The sequence below is a fragment of the Ursus maritimus genome, unplaced genomic scaffold, assembly GCF_017311325.1.
Source record: "Ursus maritimus isolate PB19 unplaced genomic scaffold, ASM1731132v1 scaffold_10, whole genome shotgun sequence".
NCBI classification, from domain to species: domain Eukaryota; kingdom Metazoa; phylum Chordata; class Mammalia; order Carnivora; family Ursidae; genus Ursus; species Ursus maritimus.
Window position 1 is genome coordinate 26,925,444 of NW_024423344.1, and position 23,998 is coordinate 26,949,441.

Sequence of the window (23,998 nt, forward strand, 5' to 3'; positions counted from 1 at the left end):
GCAAGTGACATGTGGGAAGGCAAGATGGAGTTTCTAGAAAGGAGAAATCCAACACTGTTTTCCCTTGGTTCATTTATGACTACATTTTCCTAACCATGTACACTATTTCCAGTTTATGACTCACTCAGACAATTTACTATATTTAAAACTACATTAAATTCTCTTTGCAATGCTTAGGTCAAATATTCATACTATGTATACAGTTGGAAATTCTTCCTCATAGATCCAGTGCATGGTATGGATGTATTTGTGTCCTTGTTGCCATGGTGACTAGAAAAGGTTAAAGCCAAAGCCTCAGAAAACAGAGTGGCTGAGCAATAAAATATCATAAATATGTGTGTGCTTCTTAAAATACTCTTCTCACATATGGATTTAAAAATTTTAGAACGACTGCCTTAAGTTAATTTTCCATTTCTAGCGTGCAGGTTATTACCTAAAAAGAATATTCTCAAAACGGTCTCTTTCAACTCATTCCCTTTTCTCTCTAAACTGTAATCTATTGGCCATTTATCTCAAAAGACAGACTACGTAAATCATGAGCAATGATTTGGATTTCAGATATGGATGAGCCATGCCAATGAGAATGGAGGTCAATGAAGTTGTTTTTTGGTTGAGACACACCATCTTTTACAAATCTCCCCTTTAAATACATCTATATAGGTATAATAAAATATTTTTCCCAGTTTAAGAACTGGGAAACAAATTGGGTAATACTTGAAAGTCCCAAGATGTGAAACATGTTTCGGCTATACGAATTCAAGCCCTTCTTTCTGTCAGCTGATGGCCCTTGGTCCCTTAACCCTTTTTATTTCCTCATACATTTTAACTCTCCTGTGAGATGAATTTTCAGGGTTTATCCTCAAAATTAATGCTAAATAGAAGTAGAGAATGTAATTCCTGTAAGGCCTAGAGCCATTGCAGCAATGGGTAAGAGAAGATGGGTGAAAAACTTTCACTGAGTAATTTTCTTGTCCCTATTGCTCACTTTATAAGGATGCCAGAAAGAATATTATTACATTCCTCAGTCCATAATCCCTAGCTTAATTTTAACCTCCAACCTAGCATCTAAATTCTTCACAATCCTTTCTTTATTTCAAGATATTCCTACATAGGAAGTATAATAAAAATAAAATTATAGCAATATATTTCAGCATTTTTTCCTACCTCTGAGTAACATCTCATATTTAATATCTAAGAATCAAAGATATCTCAAACTCAATAATCTGGCCCTTCTTCTGCCATCTGGTGGAGAAATGGGGAAGCAGTTTCGTAATGAACCAAGAGTGACTTCACTGAAACCATAAACACATCAGTCAGCAAATGTTTATGGGGTTATTATTATTATTCATCATTTTTACTCAAATAGGACACATTGAGGCACTTGGTACCATTAAGGACCGTACTCATAGAATTAGTTAAACTTAGTCCCTATCCCCAAAAGGACTGTGAAATATTACATAATTAATAGCTCTCCTACAGATTAGTCATTTTTCAGCAATCGATTCAACACACAGAACACGGCAGGGACCCTTTAAGACTATGAGGTTACCACTTAGCTCATTTTAGTAGTAATTTGCTTTATAATGATATTCTGACCCTAAAATGCTCATGCTTTTCTGAGTGTTTTCTGAAGAGAAAGAAAGAGGGTAGAAGGGTGAGGGAAAAATATACGTTACAAAGCCAAAAGTAAAGTTTGGGGAACATTTTTCAGTTAACCACTTAAGAGTGCCTAAAACGTCTCAATATGAGAAAAAATAACATCTCTGTAATCTGTCTGCATTTTTATCCATTCCTAATTTACAGCCTATAGAGAGTAGGAATGTGATAGTAGAGATGTAATAGTAATCATGCTAACGGCCACAGATTTGAGGAAAGTGACAGCCTCCTCAAATTAGCTTGAATAAAATGAAACTACAAGCCTATTGAATTGGCCCATATATAGCCAAGTCTGAATTCCCTTCTTCTTGCCAAAACCCACAGAGAAGAGGCAGCCATAAATCATGTAGGAGATACTGTGGTTGTTATTAAATGTCCTGTACAATTCAAGGAAATGTGACTATGCCAGTGGATTCTGGTTGAAAGCACTTGATACAGAAGGACCATGCTGTTTTATGTCAAAAGGGGCTATTGGCTTGGCCTATTGCCATATGCTCTTTGGTTTTTAAAGGACACCGAGATCTAAGAAAAGCCCTTCATAGTGTTCCAGAATCATTACTATGGCACAGAGAGAAAGTAGTGCTTATGTAACTAACATTCTCAAATAGGGCCCTAGACTGGAATGCAGAGCACAGTTAGGCTCCCATCCCTACTTCCTGCCTTTTCCATTGTAATCCTCTTGCCCAAACCTAAGATGAACTGTCTGCCAGAAATAATTCTCATATTAAAGAAAGGACAAAATCTTGAATAACCTTCATTGCAATCATCAATGGGTACAATTTGAATAGTCACTGCACGTGTGATGTTCTTTAAGCAAAATGAAAATTTCTATAGTCTAACAATAGGCTTTAAAAATATGCCCTCTGCAGTTTTTGTAGCTGCTTCTCTACTCCAGCTTCCCCCCATGAATTCTGATTGGCTCAGCAACCTGAAAGGTCAATGCAGTCTCACAATTAACTCCTATAAATTCTTATCCCCCACCAGTGTCCACAAGAGGGCTCACAGTACATTCTATCCACAGAGGGAGGATGAGGCACCTATAGAAAAGGACCTGGCAATCACCAGAAGCCAGTATAGGTTCTTTAATATCAAGCTATGTCAGTCTAAACTTATTTTCCATTGAAATTGTTTTTATAGTTTAAGTGCAGTGTATCTTCATGACAGCAAAACATCCTTTCTTTTATTTCAGTGCTAGGGATCAATGATGGACAAGATACACAAGGTCCCATTGACATGGAGATGACTGTTCAGTGAAAACAGAAGATAAACAAATAGTTGATAAGGTAACTTTATATACTGATAACTGTTACTTTAAAAACCACCCAAACTGTGTCCCATGAAGCACAATGGAAGGGACCTAGAGACAGGATGTCTAGAGGGGAAAGATGAAAGAGACCTGCAAATGTCTTACTAAAATATGAGAAAGATTTTCTATAGGAGACACTATATTCTGTAAGGGCCTGGCAAATAGAACCATGATGTCCAATGAGAGACATGAAGACAGAATCAACTCAACATAAGACTAAACTTCCTATAAATCAGGCCACTCCAATGAAGACAGTCTTCATCAAAAGAAGAAATGGTATTTACCAACCCACTTCCCAAAGCAGAAGCTTCACAACTCCCTGCAGGAGCTGGAGGTCTGTGGCCAATGGGTCCAACCTCTGTGTCTCCAGGACCTTGTGGGTGCCTCTGTTAGCACTTCTCATTCAGTCCACTTCTCCAATCCTTGAATTAACTTCACTAGAGTTAATATGTCTGAAACCACACTCTCTAGCCTCTCCAGCTTCTATTCAGCTTCTCATTGTTACCTGGTTCCTTAAGAAATATTCAGTTACAAGTGACAAGAAACTAACTCAAGTTTACTCAGGCACAATGGAATTTGTTGGTGTGTGTAACTGGAAAGTCCATTAGTATACTGACATTAGACAGTTAGACATAGATCTCTGTTCTAGATTCTAGGGTCTCAAATAATGTCAATTAATCTGTTTCCCCATCTGTTAGTGAATTTTCCTCTAACTATTGGCCTAATGACCAGAAAGCCCTCTCCGTGTAGCAGGAAAGATGGCCTCTGGAGGCCAAAAGCTATATTCTTTCATCTTGAGGGAAAAAGAAAGAAAGAAAAATAATCCTATGTCCAGGAGTCCATAAGTGAAATTTCACAGGAGGAATCTGATTTGTGCTGCTTGGATTATGTGACCACCCCTGGGCCAATCATAGTGAACAGTGATACGGTACAATAATAGGCTGACTTTTAGTCATATATCCACTTCTCCTGTGAGGGCGTGCCAGGGGCTAAGGGCAGGGCACTTCTCTTCCAAAAGGTAGATGCTAGACAGACCCCCCCAAATATGTTAATGAAACAAGACAGAATGCAACAGATATCTTCTATAGTCTCACTATTTCAATAACTTCTTAAATGCCTCATGTTTTCTCAAGTCCATGCTTTTCTTTTCTGGAAGAAAAATCTTCCAAAATGGCAATTATAATTCTCTGCCTTCTCTCCCTAAAACCTTAAGTAGCTCCTATTTGCCTGCAGATAAAGTCAATCTCTTTGACATGCAATACATGCCATTTCTCCCTGACTGCTCTCATGGCCAAAGATCTAACCATTCTAAGTTGCTTGTAATTCCCCAAACATCCAAGATCATTCCACGCCTTCAACTCTTTCCTCACATTTTCCCTTCTACCTTGTTCGCTTAATCCCTCTAATTTCCTTTCAAAATTAACCCAAATATCCCTCATCTCCCAGCCCGTCCTGCTCTCCCTCAGGTAGATTTATCCATCTGGGCCGTGTGGACACCTCTGTCTCTTCAGCTTATGCATTTGCTTACATGCCATGTCCCTGTCTAATAACCTGTGGGTTCCTAGAGGGCAAGGATGTGTTTCTGGTAATAGCCTGGCAGATAATAGGTACGTAATAAACAGGTTTAAGAGAGAGCGGAAGGGAGAAAGGAAAATAAAAGGAGGGAAGGAAAAGGACAGATTTCCTAGGGTTTTTCTTTTCCTTCTAGATAATAAATAAATGTTGAGAATTATATTCTGGGTAAAAGGGCTTGACTTTGTGGTCTAAATCAAAGTAATGAGTAATAGAACTTTAGCCTCAGTCATGGTGAAAGGTAGATGCAGGGAACATGAGAAGAAGGAACAAAAAGGTCTTCATGATGTCTTTTTTTTTTTTTTTTTTTTTTTTTTTTTTTTGGTCTATACCAAGTCAACCAGCCACTCATCCACCCATGCAAAGGGTAAGCCTGGCCACAGGCATGTGAAGCATCATCTTCAGTAATGTGCTGTGGCTACCCTGTTTCTGGCTCACTTCCAACTGGGCAATCATGTGGAGAAATGAAAGTGAATGGAGAATTTCAAAGGTGACCTAATTCTCTGCTGAAAGCATTTCCAATCACAGGTCTGAACGTATTTTAATTATACCTGGACACAGGAGCCCTCACCCAGACATGACTCAAGTCCCGAGTGGACTGTCACTGTGGCTGTAAAGATTTGTCTAAGCTTGTGGTTATCTCAAGAGCCTGACATCACACTGATCATTAAGCAACAGTGTGGAGGCGCAGCTGGGCGTTTCCATGGCAACCTGCACTGGGTTCGCCTGCAGAGCTTGGTAACAAGAGCATTTTATTATGGGTCATTAAGGGCAAAAGGCTTCATTTACATTATTTCCTGTAAAATCCTATTATTTCAGGTGTTACACTCTATCTCCATCAATGCAACTCTTCCAGAAGAAATCATAAAAGTGGGTTATTAGGTAGAGGGACAATAACAAGCTTCAGGTAAACTGTAAACCACAGTATTCTGTAGATGAGAAAAGCATTTCACAATAGCGATGTGGGCTAAAGAGGCATCCAGCATTCTCTGAAGGCAGAGAATTCTTATTCTGAAAAGAGAACCATCTTTCTTGTTATTTTCTATTCCCCAGGCCTGAGTCATGCTTTAAGAATTGTTGATAAGGATTCTTATATTAAGGATACTAAATAAGTATTGACAAATCTGCCTCTGTTGTTTTATGTTCTAAATATTATTTTATTGTGATAACACTTAACTTGAGACCGACCGTACCTTAAACGAATATTTAAATGTACAGTACAGTATTGTACAGGTACAATGTTGTATAGCTCTCTAGAGTTTATTCATTTTGCTTCAGTGAAACTTTATGTCTGCTGATTAGCAACACCCCACTTCCCCCTCGCCTGCCCCTGGCAACCACCATTCCACTCCTTGATTCTGTGAATTTGACTATTTTAGATACTTCACATGAGTGCAGTCATGCAGTATTTGTCTTCCTGTGACTTGGCCTGTTTCTTATCCTCACCAGGCACTGAGTCTTCCATGTCTTATATTCCAGAGTGCCTTTCTTTTCCAGCTCTACCAAATCCAGGAAATGGTAGCTTCTGTCAGCACTCAAGTACTTAACACTCTAGAAGGCAAGGAGCTTCTCCCTTGTTTATCTGTGCTTGGGAGTAGGGAAATTAGGCCTTCAAGCTGAGCCAGCAACCTTGTAATAGCCCAGGCCCCTGGGCAGCATTGCAGGCTGACCTGGAACTGATGGACAGTGATTGCCTTGTAGCTGTGATAACACCAAGCCAGCTTGAGGACGGGACCCTCCAAGGTCATTCATTCACCCAGAGCTCCACCTGCTACCTATAATTAAGGATATCAGTTCCACAAAGGCAATACCACAAATGCCACTGAATATGCTCTAGCTTCCAAATCCCTGTGACCTAACAATAGTTAATTTAGCTTCTTCGGAATGGTCACAAGTTCTCTCATGATCAAAAAGACTCTGGGGGGGTCTTGCATCCCAGGATGACAGCTGAGATGTAGAGATAAACAACAAAGGGTCTAATCCTTACATTTCCTGAGTTAATTTAGTATGGTCAGAAATACATGAAATGCTTCCCTGTTCAGAAACCCACTTGCCTAAATGAGTGGAACAATGGGCATGTCATTGAATTAGTTCACAGTTTCACTGGCATTTTAAACCATCCTCCAAGGATGACGGTAATCAACTTCAGATGACCCAAAGTGGAGCACTGGCCAGTGAGCGGGTGATTGTCAATGCTTCGCTTATAGAGAATAGCTGGATCATATTTAAAAAACAAAATACAAAGCTGTGTCAAATTCCAATTTTTAAGTATAGAATGAAGGTATGTCTATTCTGAATGGTATGATCTCTTCTTAGGGTTAAATAACACAAGACAAGAGACAGGTGAATGAAGACAATCCAATGAATGTTCTGGGATGTATTTCCTGGTGTAACAGAGGGACCTGGGAGGTAAATTCAGTGCAGACTTCCTGTCAGGCTGTGTGAGCCAACACACAAAACCTCCCATATACTGCCAAGCCCTGAAGATACTCTTTGAGGGTTACGATGGAGAGATTAATTTACAAGTTGATTTTTTTGCCTCCTGGAAAAGGAGATCGGGCTAGATTAGATTTGGAAAATGAGGCTATACTGCAGATAAACAATAGTGGATATGTAAACACATGGTATATGTGGAACAGAGGTGAATATCAGGTTTAACTGGTGCTTTTATACCAGTGATTACCTGCTACTAAAAGGGTTGGGGCTGTATGAGATGTCAAACATCTCTTTAAAAAGATTCTAATTCAGGAAGTGCCTTATGTGGAGAGGTGAATCTTCCAGCTCCCTAAATCAATAAGTATATAATTAATTAGAGTAAAAAGGAAGCAAAGCTCTGAAGACAGGTGTTTCATAGGCAACTCCCAACAGCTGGATTAAAACATTGAATTTAACCACAAATTATTGTCCCAAATCCCCTCCTTTACCTCCGGTATATGCACAGTTAACTCTCATAAAGGTTTTACAGATGAAGAACTGCTTTTCTTGGATAAAGATAACTGAATAAGAATGGTATTTATGCATAAAATTAACCTTCTGTAACCTACATTTTAAATTTCCCTTATCGGAATACATGGGATAACTTTTGAATGGAGTACTAAAATAAAATTTGTATGTTTAAATATTACAAACAGAACATACACAGATCAGAGTTAAGGAACACAAATATTTTAGACACAATAATTACAAAGATAAAAGGAGAGAACAAATTTTAAATAAAACCCAATTCAATAAAATGGAAAGGTTTTAAAAATTTAGTGGTGGTATTTACTTCTAAATGTGCTGTTCCACTGTGTACTCTTGGCTTCTAAATTATAAAAAAAAAAAAGTTATAGTGATATGCTTTACCAAAAGTAACAATGGATTAATATTATGATAGTCTGAGCAAAGTGAGCTAATTTAATTAACTTGTCTATTATGTCCTAAACTATTAAAAATTAAAATAATCTTGTTCTGAATTAAAGGGCTGAGCTTCCTGTAGACATGTATTAGAGAAAATTCATCTCTTTTACCTGGTTCTTTTATTCTTAGTTCTGAAGAAAACCATTATGACCACTTTTCCAGGTCTGTCTATCCTCAGTTCCTAAAGAAATAATCACCTCATCCAGATTTGAAAGGCTGTCATACTTGTCATTTAGCATTGGACCTGTGAAAAACCAAAAAGTGCTATTGAAAATGAAAGGCTTAATTATTTCAATTTTTTGGCAGAGACAGTTACTTGAATAACCTTCCGTTCTTTTTTTTTCAATGATATAGCCATTTATAAGTGTAATTTAAAAAAATTAATTGAAACCTCTCCTCATCAGAATGACAAGAAGGAGAAGCCCCCCCCCCCCAGCAAAGAAAAGACAGTGAGTCTAGGCCTCTGCCACAGAAAATAATGGATAAGTGATGTAACCAAATTCAATAAAATGGAATCTGGGAGTAACGATGGTCAAAATGATGAGTAGAATTGAAAAAAAGTACAAATAAAAAGGTTACTTATAGAATATAGAAATCCCTAAGGACAGAAATGGAGCGAATCTGACAGAAATTAAAAATTCTATGAGCTAAATGCAGGCAAAACTAGAGGCTCTGACGGCCAGGTCACCGAAGCAAAGAACAGGTTAGTGAATTTATATGTATAATAGAGAAAAACCAAAATAGTTATGCATTCAAAAACCACATGCTCACTAATGTAGGTTACGGAGATTACTGACTCAATGAAACGACAATGTTAGAATCATCAGCATCCCCGATGGCGGGAGAAAAACAGAGGGTCTAGAGATATTTGAACAAATTAGCTAAAACTCCTAATCTAGCAAGGGAAACAAACATTCATGTCAAGAGGCAGAGAGGACTTCCTCCCAAAGCTCAACCATGACAAACCTACCACGTCACATCATATTGCATTCGCATCAAATTAGATCCAAGGATACAGTTGCAAGCTGGCCAGGGCAAGAGAAATTTCACGTATCCAAGGCAAGCATCAGAATTAGGGATGTCCAGACCATGGTCCACACGATCCTGGGAACGAGAGAAAGGGAGTGTTGGTGAGCATTTTTTAAAGCTCTTTCAGAAAAACATGCAGCTAAGGATCCTTTATCCAGCAAGGCTGTCATTCAGGAATTGATGGAGAAATAAAGACATTTAGAATCAGCAGTTCATTAAACTAATTTCGGAATTCACAAAAACCAGCCCTACAGGAGATATTAAGGAGGGTTCTATAAAGGTAAAAAGGCCCCAAGAGTGATAACACAAAGAAAGTCAAACTCAATACAAACAAAGACTTTACTGGCAGCATCGCATCATTAAAATCATCTCTCTCAATAATCAGTCTCAATGCTAAATGGCCTAAATGCTCCATAAATGCTCACAGGCGTTGCAGATTGGAAAAAAGAAATGACTCCATCCATTTTGCTGTCTACAAGAGAGGCTCAGTTTTGGCCCAAGATGCATTCAGACTGAGAGTAAGGAGGGAGGCATCCATCTTTCACGAAATGGACTCAAAAGAAAGCTGTGGGCAATTCCTGCAATCAGCTAAATTGGACTCTTTAAACTAGAGACTATAGTTAGAGACACAGAAGGGCACTATTATTCTTAAAGGTTGTACCCAACAAGTGGATGTGACAATTATAATATATATATGCTCCTGCAACAGGGAGCAGCAAGATACACCGTTAAGCCAACTCTCTTAACCAGAATAAAGAGACATATAGATAAAAATACATTAATAGTAGGGGACCTCAACACTCCACTATCAGAAATAGACAGAACACCCTGCAAAAACTACGAAAAGAATCAAAGGCTTTGAATGCTACATTGACGAGTTGGACCCTCATAGATATATTTATTTATTTATTTATTTTTTAAGATTTTATTTATTTATTCGACAGAGAGAGAGAGACAGCCAGCGAAGAGAGGAACACAAGCAGGAGGAGGAGGAAGTAGCAGGCCATGGTGAGGCACTGAGCCACGTGGGGCTCGATCCTGAACTCCCGGATCACGCCCTGAGCCAAAGGCAGACGCTTAACCGCTGTGCCACCCAGGCGCCCCCTCATAGATATATTTAGAACACTACACCCCAGAACCAAAGAATACTCATTCTATTCTAATGCCCATGGAAAATTCTCAAGAATAGACCATGTTCTGGGACACAAAACAGGTCTCAACCGATACCAAAAGATTGAAATTATCCCCTGCATATTCTCAGATGACAACGCTCTGAAATTGGAACTCAACCACAAGGAAAAATTTGGAAGAAACTCAAACACTTGGAGACTAAGTGTTTCCTGCTCAGGAATGACTCAATAAACCAGGAAATCAAAAATCAAATTAAACAATTTATGGAGACCAATGAGAATGAAAATACAACAGTCCAAAACCTATGGGATACTGCAAAGGCAGTCCTAAGGGGGAAATACATAGCCATCCAAGCCTCACTCAAAAGAATAGAAAAATCTAAAATGCAGTCTTTATATTCTCACCTCAAGAAGCTGGAACAGCAACAGAGGGACAGGCCTAATCCACGCACGAGGAAGCAGCTGACCAAGATTAGAGCAGAAATCAATCAAGCAGAAACCAGAAGTATAGTAGAGCAGATCAACAGGACTAGAAGCTAGTTCTTCGAGAGAATCAATAAAATTGACAGACCACTGGCAAGACTTATCCAAAAGAAAAGAGAAAGAATCGATTATTAAAATTAATGAATGAAAAAGGAGAGGTCATGACCAACACCATTGAAATTGGAAGGATTATTAGAAATTTTTATCAACAGCTATATGCCAATAACCAAGCAATCTGGAAGAGATGGAATCCTTCCTGGAAACCCATAAACTACCAAGATTGAAACAGGAAGAAATTGATTTCTTAAACAGGCCAATTAATTATGAAGAAATTGAGTCAGTGATAAACAACTCAAATAACAAAACTCCAGGCCCGGACGGTTCCTGGGAATTCTACCAAACATTCAAAGAAGAAATAATAATATTCTCCTAAAGCTATTTCAAAAATAGAAACATAAGGAAAGCTACCAAACTCATTCTATGAGGCCAAATTACTTGTGATCCCCAAACAGAAAGACCCTCAAAAAGGAGAGAATTACAGACCGATCTCCCTAATGAATATGGACGCCAAAATCCTCAACAAGATACTTGCTATGAATCCAACAGTACATTAAAAGGATTATCCATCACGATCAATGGATTCACTTGGGATGCAAGCGTGGTTCAATATTCGCAAAATCAATCAGCGTGATACATCATATCAACAAGAAAAAGACTCAGGAACCATATGATCCTCTCTCAATTGATGCTGAAAAGCATTTGACAAAATACAGCACCCTTCTGATTAAACCCTTCAGAGGTAGGAATAGAGGGTACATTTCTCAATCTCATAAAAGCCATCTATGAAAAGCCTATGCAAAATATATTTCAGTGGGGAAAAGCTGAAGCCTTTCCTTAAGATCAGGAAATTCGACAAGGATGCCCACTCTCGCCACTATTATTCAACATAGTACTAGAAGTCCTTGCAACAGCAATCAGAACAAATGCGATCAAAGGTATCCAAATCGGCAAAGAAGAAGTCAAAATGTCTCTCTTCGCAGATGACATGACATATCTATATGAAAACCCAAAGAAGCTTTACTCCCAAACTATTAGAAGTTATAGAGCAATTCGTAACGTGGCGAGATACAAAATCAATGCTCGAAATCAGTTGCATTTCTATACCGAACCAGACCAAGAAAGAGAAATTAGGAATCCATCCATTTACAATAGCACCAAAAACCAACGCTACCTTGGAATTAACTTAACAGAGACGTGAAGACCTATATTCTAGAAAAACTAACTACACTGTTGAAAGACATTGAGGAAGGATATAAAAAGATGGAAAGATATTCCATGCTCATGGATCGGAAGAATTAGCATAGTTAAAATGTCCATGCTACCCAGAGAATTCACAATCTCTTCAATGCTATCCCATCAAAATACCAAGGACATTTTTCAAAGAACTGGAACAAATAGTCCTTAAATTTGTATGGAATCAGAAAGGCCCCGAATCACCAAGGAACTGTTGAAAAGGAAAAACCAAAGCTGGGGTATCACAATGCCGGATTTCGAGCTGTACTACAAAGCTGATCACAAAGACAGCATGGTCACTGGCAAAAACAGACAATAGACCAATGGAACAGAATAGAGAACCCAGAAATGGACCTCGGCTCTTGGGTCTAATATTTTTGATAAAGCAGGAAAAACATCCGGTGGGAAAAAGACAGTCTCTTCAATAAATGGTGCTAAAAATTGGACAGCTACATGCAAAGAATGAGACTTGACACTATCTCACACCATACACAAAAATAAACTCCAAATGGATGAAAGACCTTCGGTGAGACAAGAATCCATCAAAATTCTAGAGGAGAAATAGGCAGCAACCTCTACAACATCGGCCAAAGCAACCTTTTTCATGACACATCCCCAAAGGCAAGAGAAACAAAAGATAAAATGAATTTATGGACTTCATCAAGATTAAAAGTTTCTGCACAGCCAAGGAAACAGTCAGAAAACTAAGAGGAGCCCACGGAATGGGAGAATATATTTGCAAATGACACTACAGATAAAGGACTAGTATCCAAGATCTACAAAGAGCTTCTCAAACCAATACACACGAAACAAATAAACAAATCAAAAAAAAATGGGCAGAAGATATGAACAGACACTTTTTCCAATGAAGACATACAAATGGCTAACAGACACATGAAAAATGTTCAAAATCATTAGCCATCAAGGAAATTCAAATCAAAATCACACTGAGATACTCACCTTATGCCAGTTAGAATGGCAAAAATAGATAAGGCAAGAGACAACAATTGTTGAGGATGTGGAGAAAGGGATCCCTCCTATCATTGGGAATGCTGAAGATTGCGCTGTTACCTGGAAAACCGTGTGGAGTCCCTTTAAAAGTTAAAAATTGAGCTACCCTATGATTCAGCCATTGCACTACTGGGTGTTTACTCCCAAGATCTAGACGTAGTAAAGAGAAGGGCCATATCACCCTGCATCGATAGCAGCAATGTCCACAATAGCTAAATCGTGGAAGGAGCCAAGATGCCCTTCAACAGATGATCGGGATTAGAAGTGGTCCATATATACAACGGAATATTACTCTAGCTACTGCGAACGACAGTTCTCAACATTTGCTGCAACATGGACGGCACTGGAGGAGATAATGCTGGAAATAAGTCAAGCAGAGAAAGACAATCATCATATGATTTCTCTCATCTGTGGAACATAAGAACTAGGATGATCGGTAGGGAAGAAAGGGATAAAGAAAGGGGTAATCAGAAGGGGAATGAAGCATGACAGACTATGGACTCTGAGAAACAAAAACCGGAGGCATTCAGAGGAGGGGGGTGGGGGAATGGGATAGACTGGTGATGGGTAGTAAGGAGGGCACGTATTGCATGGTGCACTGGGTGTTATACGCAACTAATGAATCATCGAGCCTTACATTGGAAACCGGGGATGTACTGTATGGTGACTAACATAATATAATAAAAAAGTCATTAAAAAAATATATAAATAAAAATAAAAAAATTAATTGAGGTGTAGTTGACATATTTGTTACAGATGTACAACATAGTGATTCCACAATTATGTACATTACAAAATGCTCACCATGGTAAGTGTAGTTACCCTCTGCTACTATGCAAAGTTATTATGATATCACTGACTATATTCTCTATGCTATACTTTTCATCCCCATCATTTATTTATTTTATAACTTAATCCCCTTCCAATCTTGGATTGGATGAAATGGTCAAAAGAGCACACTTATAAGACATCTTTATAGGCTAATTGGGAACAATTATCTTCAATCTTGATTAACAAAGAGATCTATAATTAAGATTCTGAGAGCTATCTATGCAGAGGAAAACTTTTGTAATGTTCATATAGAGCCCAAGTCTCAAGGGTTTTAAGGACCTCACAAACATCATCTATTGATTTTCTGCAGTGTCTTAATAAGGTAGTAGAAAGCTGGCATCCTGGCCCCGTAGCGCAGATGAGGATGCTAAGCCATAGTAGTAAGTGTTGTATTTGTACTGATAATGCATTGAGCCACAATCTTTTTATTTCCTTTTTAAGGACCTTAGATACACAGGACTGAATTGCTTATGCTCATTAGTCCAACGCCCACAATTAGCATTCATCTTAAGAAAGTCTTTGACTTGTTCTATTACTTTTCCCTTCATCTCCGTCTCTAATTCCATCCCCCTTCCTACTCTTCTGGAAAAGTATATAAAGGTATGTGCTGTCCTAAGAATACACAATGGGAAAAAGTTTCTTCAACAAATGGGGTTGGGAAAACTGGACAGCTACATGCAAAGAATGAAACTGGACCACTTTCTTACACCATACACAGAAATAAATTTAAAATGGATTAAGGACCTAAATGTGAGACCTGAAATCATAAAAATACTAGAAGAGAGCACAGGCAGTAATTTCTCTGCCATTGGCCATAGCAACATTTTTCTGGATATGTCTCCTGAGGCAAGGGAAATAAAAACAAAAATAAACTGTTGGGACTACAGCAAAATAAAATGCTTTTGCACAGCAAAGAAAACAATCAACAAAACTAAAAGACAATCTACTAAATGGGAGAAGATATTTTCAAATGATGTCTCTGATAAAGGGTTAGTATCCAAAATATATAAAGAACATATACAACTCAACACCTCCCTCAAAATAATCCAATTTAAAAATGGGCAATGGGCAGAGCATATGAACAGATATTTCTCCAAAGAAGACATACAGATGGCTGACACATGAAAAAATGCTCAACATCACCGATCATCAGGGAAATGCAAATCAGACCCACAATGAGATTATCACCTCACACCTGTCAGAATGGGTAAAATCAAAAACACAAGAAACAGCAAGAGTTGGCAAGGATGTGGAGGAAAAGAAACCCTTATGCACTGTTGGTGGGAATGCAAACTGGTATAGCCACTGTATAAACAGTATGGAGGTTCCTAACAAATTTAAAAATAGAACTATCCTATGATCTAGTAATTGCACTGTAGTGGGTATTTGACCAAAGAATACAAAACACTAATTGGACAGAATACATGCACTCCTATGTTCATAGCAGCATTATTTACAATAGCCAAATTATGGAAGCAGCCTAAGTGCTCATTGATAGATGAATGGATAAAGAAGATGTGATATACATTCATACATACATATATATATTATATATATAATTATATGTATATACATTACTCAGCCATAAAATGGATGAAATCTTGCCATTTGCAACAATATGGATAGAGCTAGAGAGTAGAATGCTAAATGAAATAAGTTAGTCAAAGAAAGACAAATATCATATGATTTCACTCATATGTGGAATTTAAGAAACAAAACAAATGAGCAAAGCGAGAAAAAAAAAAAGAGCTAGAGGCAAACCAAGAAACAGACTCTTAACTATAGAGAACAGACTGGTGATTACCAAGGGGGACTTGGGTGAGGGGACGGGGGAAATAGATGATGGGGAATAAAGAGTACACTTATGATGAGCACTTAGTAATGTACAGAATTCAATCACTATATTGTACACATGAAACTAATATACCGGGATTAAAATAAAAAACTTAAAAAAATATATGTGCTGTCCTTCCAAGTTGACCATCTAGAAGCATATGCATTTATGACTCAGCAATTTTGCCCCTGGAAATGTACCTCAGAAAAAAGCTTGTACACATTCATAAGGAACTACATGCCTATTTGTTTATCACAGAGTTGTTTGGGAATAGCAAAGAAATGGAAGCCACCTGTATCCACCACTAAGTGAATAGATACATTCTATATGGTTTATAGACATGACAGAATGCTATGTAACAATCAGAGATAATGAATTAAATTCTCATATAGTAACATGAGAAACGTAGGAAACAGAATGAGATCTAGAGCACAACGTCATTTACATAAAATTTTCAAACCATATGTATAAAACAATGCTATATGTGCCTTTCTTAATACCCATCACTGGCCTATCCCAATCCCCCGTGCACTGGGTGTTATACACAAATAATGAATCATGGAATATGGTATCAAAAACTGGGGATGTACTGTATGGTGACTAATACAACAAAATAAAAATTATTTAAAAAATAAAGAAAGAAAGAAGATTTATCATAAAAAAATAAAACAATGCTAAATATTTCTCAGATGCATGTTTATCTCTTATTTTTAAGGGAAAAATTGATGCAGTTTATTAAGAATGCAGGGAAGAAAGGAAAGGAAAACATGTAAGGATAAGAGGGGAAAAAAGAAATTAGTCAAAGGGTCTATAGATGTAATTGATTAACTATGTACCAACACAATCCTAAGGTACTGGTATCTTATTTCAAACTTATGAAGTAGATACTATTGTTCCCCTCCTAACAGTTAAGCCAAATGAAGTTCAAAAAGGCTAAATATCTCCCCTAAGTGTTCACTGCAAGAAAGTGGCAGATTCAGCTTACAAAAGCAGGAGATCTGGCCCAAGAGTCACCAAAGCAATTATAAAACCACTCATCTCTGAGAGCTGTTTTTGGTGGAGGCAAGACTGTTCATTTTCCTACAGCCAGTTTCCTCTGTTCTACACTCTGCAATTCTATACTCTGCTCTCAACTGTTAGGTGTTTTTGTTTCCCGGACTCCTGCAAGTGAGTATAAAAAGTAGTAGACAGAAGTATAATAGACATTGATAGATATGTTCTGCTTCTGACCAATAAATACACTTGCATCTGATTTATATTTTAATGTTTCATTAATTTGGTTAGCATGAGTTAATACCTAAGAAACTAATGAGCCTAGATGCACTGTTCAAATTCTGGACATGGAAAGGCAAAAGAGTGATTCCACAGTGTGGTGGTTCATCTGCTGTCCTGACGTACCTGAAAATCTGACTTGACTGTACATATCATTTCTCTTTAAACTTTATAGGTCGTTTTGGTAGATTATTAAGGTCCTGAGAGTACGTGTTGCGTTTCTTAGTAATATAAGCTATTCCATATTTTATCTTTAAAATATTAAAGAAAAATATTAATTAAGCAAAATAATCAATTACATTATCTTCTTTGAAGTTTTATGTGATGCTTCTAGGTTGTTAGAAATTAAATTTAACAATGATGAAACCTCTTAGATATTAAAAAGAAATTGCAAAGTGCTAGGCCACACACCTACTATTGAGTTGGCTCTTTATATTCTCTATAATTGCTGAATGGAAAATGTTTTTTGAGAGCTCTCGCAGAGATGATCATTCTGATCAATGAAACAATGAGAAAGATGAGAAGGGCAACATTGATGACATCACCAAATAATATAATGCTTGAGATTTTTACTTTTCTATTAAATATGTTCAGTATGCATCCAGAGAAAGAAGTAGAAAATTTAATTAGGAAGCCACAATAAAAGGTACTACTTATTGATTATCTCACATGAATCTTCAAAAGCTAGAGAAAAAGAGTCGTGGATGAAACTAGAGGGTATAATGCTAAGTGAAATAAGTCAGAGAAAGACAAATACCATATGATTTCTCTCATATGTGGAATTTAAGAAACAAAACAGAGGGACATAGGAGAAAGGAAGGAAAAAGAAAATAAGATGAAAATAGAGAGGGAGGCAAACCATAAGTGACACTGAATTCTAGGAAACCAACGGAGGGTTGCTGGAGGGTATGTGGGTGGGGAGATGGGGTAACTGGATGATGGGCATTAAGGAGGGCACTTGATGTAATAAGGACTGGTTGTTATACACAACTGATGAATCACTAAATTCTTCCCCTGAAACTAATAATACAGTATATGCTAACTAAATTGAATTTAAATATAGAATTTTTCAAAATAATTAAATAAATAGAATGCCTACCTACCATTTTCTTTATTATGATATGTTAGTCACCATATAGTACATTATTAGTTTTTGATGTAGTGTTCCATGATTCATTGTTTGCGTATAACACCCAGTGCTCCATGCAATACATGCCCTCCTTAATACCCATTACCAGGCTAGCCCAACCCTCCCCCCACCTTCCTCCCCTCTAAAACCCTTAGTTTGTTTCCCAGAGTGCATAGTCTCTCATGGTTCATTTCCCCCTCTGTTTACCCCTCCTTCATTTTTCCCTTCCTTCTCCTACTGATCTCCCTGCTATTCCTTATGTTCCACAAATGAGTGAAACCTTATGATAATTGTCTTTCTCTGCTTCACTTATTTCACTTAGCCTACCTAATATTTTAAAAAAGCTAGGAAAAAAAAAAAAGAAATTTGGGGGGTGAGGTGAGAGAGAACATGAAATATGTTGTAGATGAATTTTGAGATTCATAGTTCCAGAAATAGGAAAGAATTGAATAATAATGATAGAGGGCATAATTAATACTATCTCTTGAAAATTTACTAGTACCTATTTAAAAAATCCTATATCTCCACCAAGAAGAATCTAATTAAAGAATTCCACATGGACTTCATTTCTTTATGTGAAGCAATGATTCTTTATGTTTTGGAGGTTATGAACTTCTTTTACAATTTTGGCGAAGGTTCTGGAATATCTTTTTTCAAAATGCACATTCGTGCTCATTTTGCATAAAATTCCAAAGGCTCATAAACCTAAAACCCAAAGACTTAGACTACAAAGATCAAATTGATAGGATACATAGCAACTCAGTCTAAATTTCCTCTACTGATTTTTTTTATGAAGTTTTCTAAGAAACATCTTGACACTTACCATCTTTCTGGGTGCTCATATAATATATAGAATGAAAACGAATCATCCTACTCCAGGCAAGGTTCAATTTTGACATAATTAGATTTTGATTTTTTTACTGGGGCTGCCATTGAGTTCTGCAAATTGCAGACATTATAATGATGCTTCCAGGAACTAGTGCTGAAGGAGACAAAGGCTATCTGGTTACCAAGGAGAAGGCTAGTGAAGCCTTGTGCTGTCGAAGGAGGTGGAATTATCAGGGGCTCTATCAAACTAACAGAGAACTGAGAGTTCATCAAAGCTTACAGCTTTTTGAAAAAGTAAATCTAGACAAGTGCTCCAATAGCACAGTTGACACTCAATTAAAATAGTCTTGTCTAACCCCACATCTGGTACATCATTAAGGTTTAATGCAATCATGTCTTGAGAGCAAATAGAAATGTTATTTCCCAGGTGCACTGAATCAAATTAAAAACATTTGTAAAGCAATGAAATCCAATCCTTGTGTCTTGGGGTGATCTAATGAGAAGCATTTATCTGTTAGGAAAAGCGTTAGACTGCAAAGCTGTACCTACTACCCACCTGAATGTTCATCTCTTTTCCCCAGGGTGTCACCAAACCAAGGGTGCGAATGAGACCTAAGATAACATTAGATTCTGTCCAGTTAGCTCAGACATGACTAATGAAGGATGTAATTTCGTATATTCAGGTTTTTTTAGTTGCTACTGTGTGGTGATATTTAAAGCAGCGTGGCAAATTTAAGGTAAAAGATAATGAGAAGCAGGAAGATATTGTGAAGCCTGAATATGAAATAAAAAAGACTGGGTTTAGTCCCTGGCTCTGTCATTTGGTAACTATGTCAACTTGCACAATTTCTTTGGGCCTCAATTTCTTTACAGGTAAAGTGAAGATATAATGTTTACCTGTTAGGGATTTTCTGAGTTTTCACATCTGTTATCACAGTGAAGTATGTTTTTTTCTATATTCCAAATACAGTTGAAATTTATTTTTTAATATTCATTATAGGGATCAATGCATAAAATTTAAAAACTCAAATATTACTACAGGTTCAAAACAATAACAATTTAAAAAGTGTCAGTTTCTTCCCAGATTCCTGCTCCCCAAGGATAGCCACTATTAACTCTTTTAACTCTGTGTATTTGGTCTTTGAAATCCACTTTTATAATATGCTTATATCTATTTCTGGATGTTTTTCAACATTTAGTAACTATGTATTGAATTCCCAAATTAGAATATGAGAAATTACTTCTCCTAAGCCACTCTCAACACACATACTTTCCCCTTATTCATCCCCCTAAAACAGTCATATCACAATTTGTGATTAAATAAGTATTTAATGCTCATATTGTTATGACAAAAAAAATGTTCAGAGCTGAGCCACGTAATTTAGTATGATCCTATTCTTTTCTTAGGCAACTCTTCCCCCTCTTATGTGTTATTTTTATGCTTTGTATTTATTCCATTTTCTATTTACTTTTCATTAATTCCTTTTCCAAAATCTCTATCTGAACTGTAAATAGCCATTCAATGTGATCAGATGCATCAGGCGATATTAGTTCTTCCTTCCCACAACCTTCCCGCAGTCCTGTCTTCTGGTTCCAATCTTCACTGATTCTAGGATGTGTGAGGACTTACCTTTACCAACAGGCTGGTAATTCCCTTTGCTTCTCTCTTGTGATTGAGCCAGGTTTCCTGAATCAGTCAATCAATTTCTTTCTTTCTTTCTTTCTTTCTTTCTTTCTTTCTTTCTTTCTTTCTTTCCTTCCTTCCTTCCTTCCTTCCTTCCTTCCTTCCTTCTTAATAACGTAGAGCACATTACCTTGTTGCTTCCTAAGAAACTGTGTGTGGAAAGTAAATGTGGACTACATCTGAAAATGCTTACTTAAATATTTGTTTGGGTATAGAAATCTAGGTCAGAAATCAGTTTCTTGCAGAAGAGAAGGCACTGTTGTGCCTTCGATGTTATCCTTTAACAACTGATGCCATTCTAATTCCCAGCCTATCGTGTGACCTGTTTTTCCTCTTGGAAATTTACATATGCTTTATTGTTCCCAAATGTAATGGCATTTCAGGATGTTGTGGGCTGTGCTGGCTCTTTCATTTTATCATGCTGCTGTGGACTTGAAGAACTCTTTTGTCAAAATTCTCATGTTCTTCACTTCAGCAAAGTTTCCTTGGATTATCTCTGTAATAATTTCCTCCCCTCTGTTTTCCATCTCCTTTTCTAAGAAGGTTTAAAACAGTTGTCCTGTTTCCCATCTGATCCCACACTTACCCCTTTAGACAAACTTGGTATCTCCACATCTGAATTCCTGTAAAGGAAAGGTACAACCACGTTGACTTCACAGGAACTCCTCACACTGGCGGTTGGCCACTGTCAGCCTAACCCTGAGCTTTCAGTCAGGTTATAAGAACCCAGCTATTGCTAATCACTTGTATAACCAAGCAGAACAAAGATTCTTACTCCATCTTCTTTTTTGTTCCTTCTTTCCACTTTCCTTCTCCTTCTCCCTCTTTTTTCCTCCTTTGTTTGACTTCTTCATCCCTCTTAGGGATGACTATTTGGTTCTCCTCTTCTTTCACTCTCCTCTTTTTTTCTTAAACATTACTATCTACCTGTATCCTAACCCTACTGGCCATCTGTCCTCATTTTAGTTCTATGGCCTGTTACCTGTCTTCTCTATAGGTTCACCTGTCACATTAGCTATAGTTACAGACCTAGCATTCTGGAGCTAAAAGGGCTCCATTTACTGGTGAGGAATTGGGCCCAAAGAACTTGGGCTGATTTGTTAGTGGCAGCAGGACTCCGATGCAAATTTGCTAACTCTGGATTCATTGCACTTCCCATTACATAACAGTTCAGGGTACCACAACACGAGGAACACAAACCTCTGGGCAATGTGCTTATGCATTTTGCAGTAGAAATTCCACTGAAAAGATAGACTTTTACATTGTGTTTGAGTTAACTAAGTCTTTAAAGACAGCCTCTGTATATTCCAAAAGTAAAATAAAACAAATAAGGAAAGGGTTTCTAGTAAACGTTAACATTTATTGAACCCTTACTATGTGGCATTCATTTTGTGTATGCTTATCTTATTTAAGCCAAATACTAACTTTATGTAATACTCTCATAAGCTGTGGTTTCAATATGATGAAAGACAGAGAAATTAATTTCTTTACTCATAGAGACATAGGAGGAACTTATTGACAAGTCTGTCTGTTTCTCAAGTTCATGCTGTTAACTAATCTATGGTGCTTCCTGACAAACATTGTTTAAGGCATTATTGTAGCCTGCTAGACAAGCTCAATAGCCCAAAAGCATGCACAATTTTAAAACAGGCTTCAAAGTGTTCATGCCCTCTGTCTATTTAGCAATATCTGCTTCTCCCATTTCCTTGCAAATCTCTAGAATCAGAGAAGGACAGACTCTCCCCAGTCCCCTGTACATCTTCATTATGAGCCCTCCCATTCTTACGGAAAAAGGTAAATATAGCAAAAGTAGAGTGTTCCAGATTGTTCCCAGTCTGGCTCACTTCTTTTCAGATAAAAAAAAAAAAAAACATTTGGTGGAGTGCTATTTTTAAAGCTATTATAACAATTATATCCAGCAAGCTTCTTAAGGTTTATTTGAATTGAAGTGATTTGCATCAATCCAAGCTCCCGATCTGCTCTCCAGGTTTTTGTGATTGCTGTTTTGAGCTATAAATCTAGCTTGGCTAATGGAGGATAATAAGCAAAATGTCTTTGCCTTCTTTCCAATATAACTCAGCTGTATAGTACAAAACCTTGATTCTGCCTTTAGACATGTGTTGACCAGCTTGTCAGAATTTCCATTGGCATTGTATATGAGGGTGGGTGGAACTGCTACAATTTAGATGTAACTAAATTTTGAAAAAAAATCTTTCTTTCAAGTGACTTCAACCCCCTGATTCATTTTAAACTTGGAAAAAATACCATATACATGGTGGTCTATGAGAGCTGTACTTTGGCAAGCACAATTTATAATTCATTATCTTTTTTTTTTTTTGTCAAGGCAATTTTTAAAAAGCTATTTCTGTCATCTTTTAAATTGATGTCTTTCTTCTTTGACTGCCATATGAGCTTTATGCCTTATTTTCAACATCTTTAGGATATTTTTTCTATTGCTTTAAAGTGTAATGAACCATATATCAGATATTGTAAAATATGTTCTAGCCTTCAAAGCAAGTGAAGTCTATCACCTGTTTCATAACAAGCAAGGAGCCATGAATGTTCTGCTGTAATCTCCACAGTAAGAAATAGTACTTTATATTAATATGGCTCTCTGGGTCTTTCAGAGTCAGTTTGGAATCCAGGACAAACAACAGTTTTGCTGTCAGCCTTGACACCACCAGGCAAGCCTGTATGGTGGATCTGTGCAGAGTGAGGATCAGTAACGTCCCTGAGTATAGTAGATTGAAAAGTGCCCCCACCCCGGAAAAATTATATCTGCCTGGAATCTGAGAATGTGACCTTATTTGAAAAAAGGGTCTTTGCAAAAGTATGTAGTTGAGATCAGGTCATACTGGATTAGACTGGGCACTAAATCCAATGACTGATATCCTTATAAGAGGACAGACAGGGACACAGACACGGGGAAGAAGCAGAGATTGGAGTGATGCAGCTGCAAACCAAGGATTGTCAGCAATGAGGAAGAGGTAAGGAAAGCTCTTCTCTAGAGCCTTCAGAGGGAACGTGACCCCAATAATACCTTGATTTTGAATTTCTTTCAAAAAGAGGAGCTCAGACCTTTGAGAGAATAAATTTCTATTGTTTTAAGTCACCCAGGTTAGGGTAATTTGTTACAACAATCCTAGGAATGAATACACTGAGGAACTCCTGACTGATGTTACTGAAGATGCTTGATCACAAGTAAGACTGTCCAAACACTCAGGACTCCTGGGTATATGATATTAAACATCTATACATGGCTGTGGGTAAGAAGAATGAGTAGGAAACTAATGTACAGTGATCAGAGCTGGGATCATCTCATTTCAAGCAAAAGGGCAGCTGCTAAGACAGTGAGGAAAACCCAAGCTTGGTCTAAGCCTTGGAATGCAGGATTCAAGCTGCAAAGGAAGGAATAGACTTCAGGAACATTCTGGGATGGAAGAACATCAGTAACCTATTCATCTTCTCAGCTGCACCAGCACATGTATGCATAGGACAATTGAACCCAATCTGATAATTTTGCAAATAGTTCAACTACAGT

General features: G+C 37.5%; 1 protein-coding gene across 4 annotated transcripts in view; it reads right to left on the reverse strand.

Annotated features, from left to right (window-relative positions):
* Positions 1-23,998, reverse strand: part of LACC1 (laccase domain containing 1) — a 186,093-nt gene that overhangs the window by 34,892 nt on the left and 127,203 nt on the right. Inside the window, exon 9 of one of the 4 annotated variants that reach the window (XR_005832792.1) lies at positions 8,044-8,177. The exons of the other annotated variants lie outside the window; for them this stretch is intronic. The gene's annotated coding sequence lies outside the window, so the exon portion shown is untranslated. The remainder of the gene's footprint in view (positions 1-8,043; positions 8,178-23,998) is intronic. 4 annotated transcript variants of the gene reach the window in all.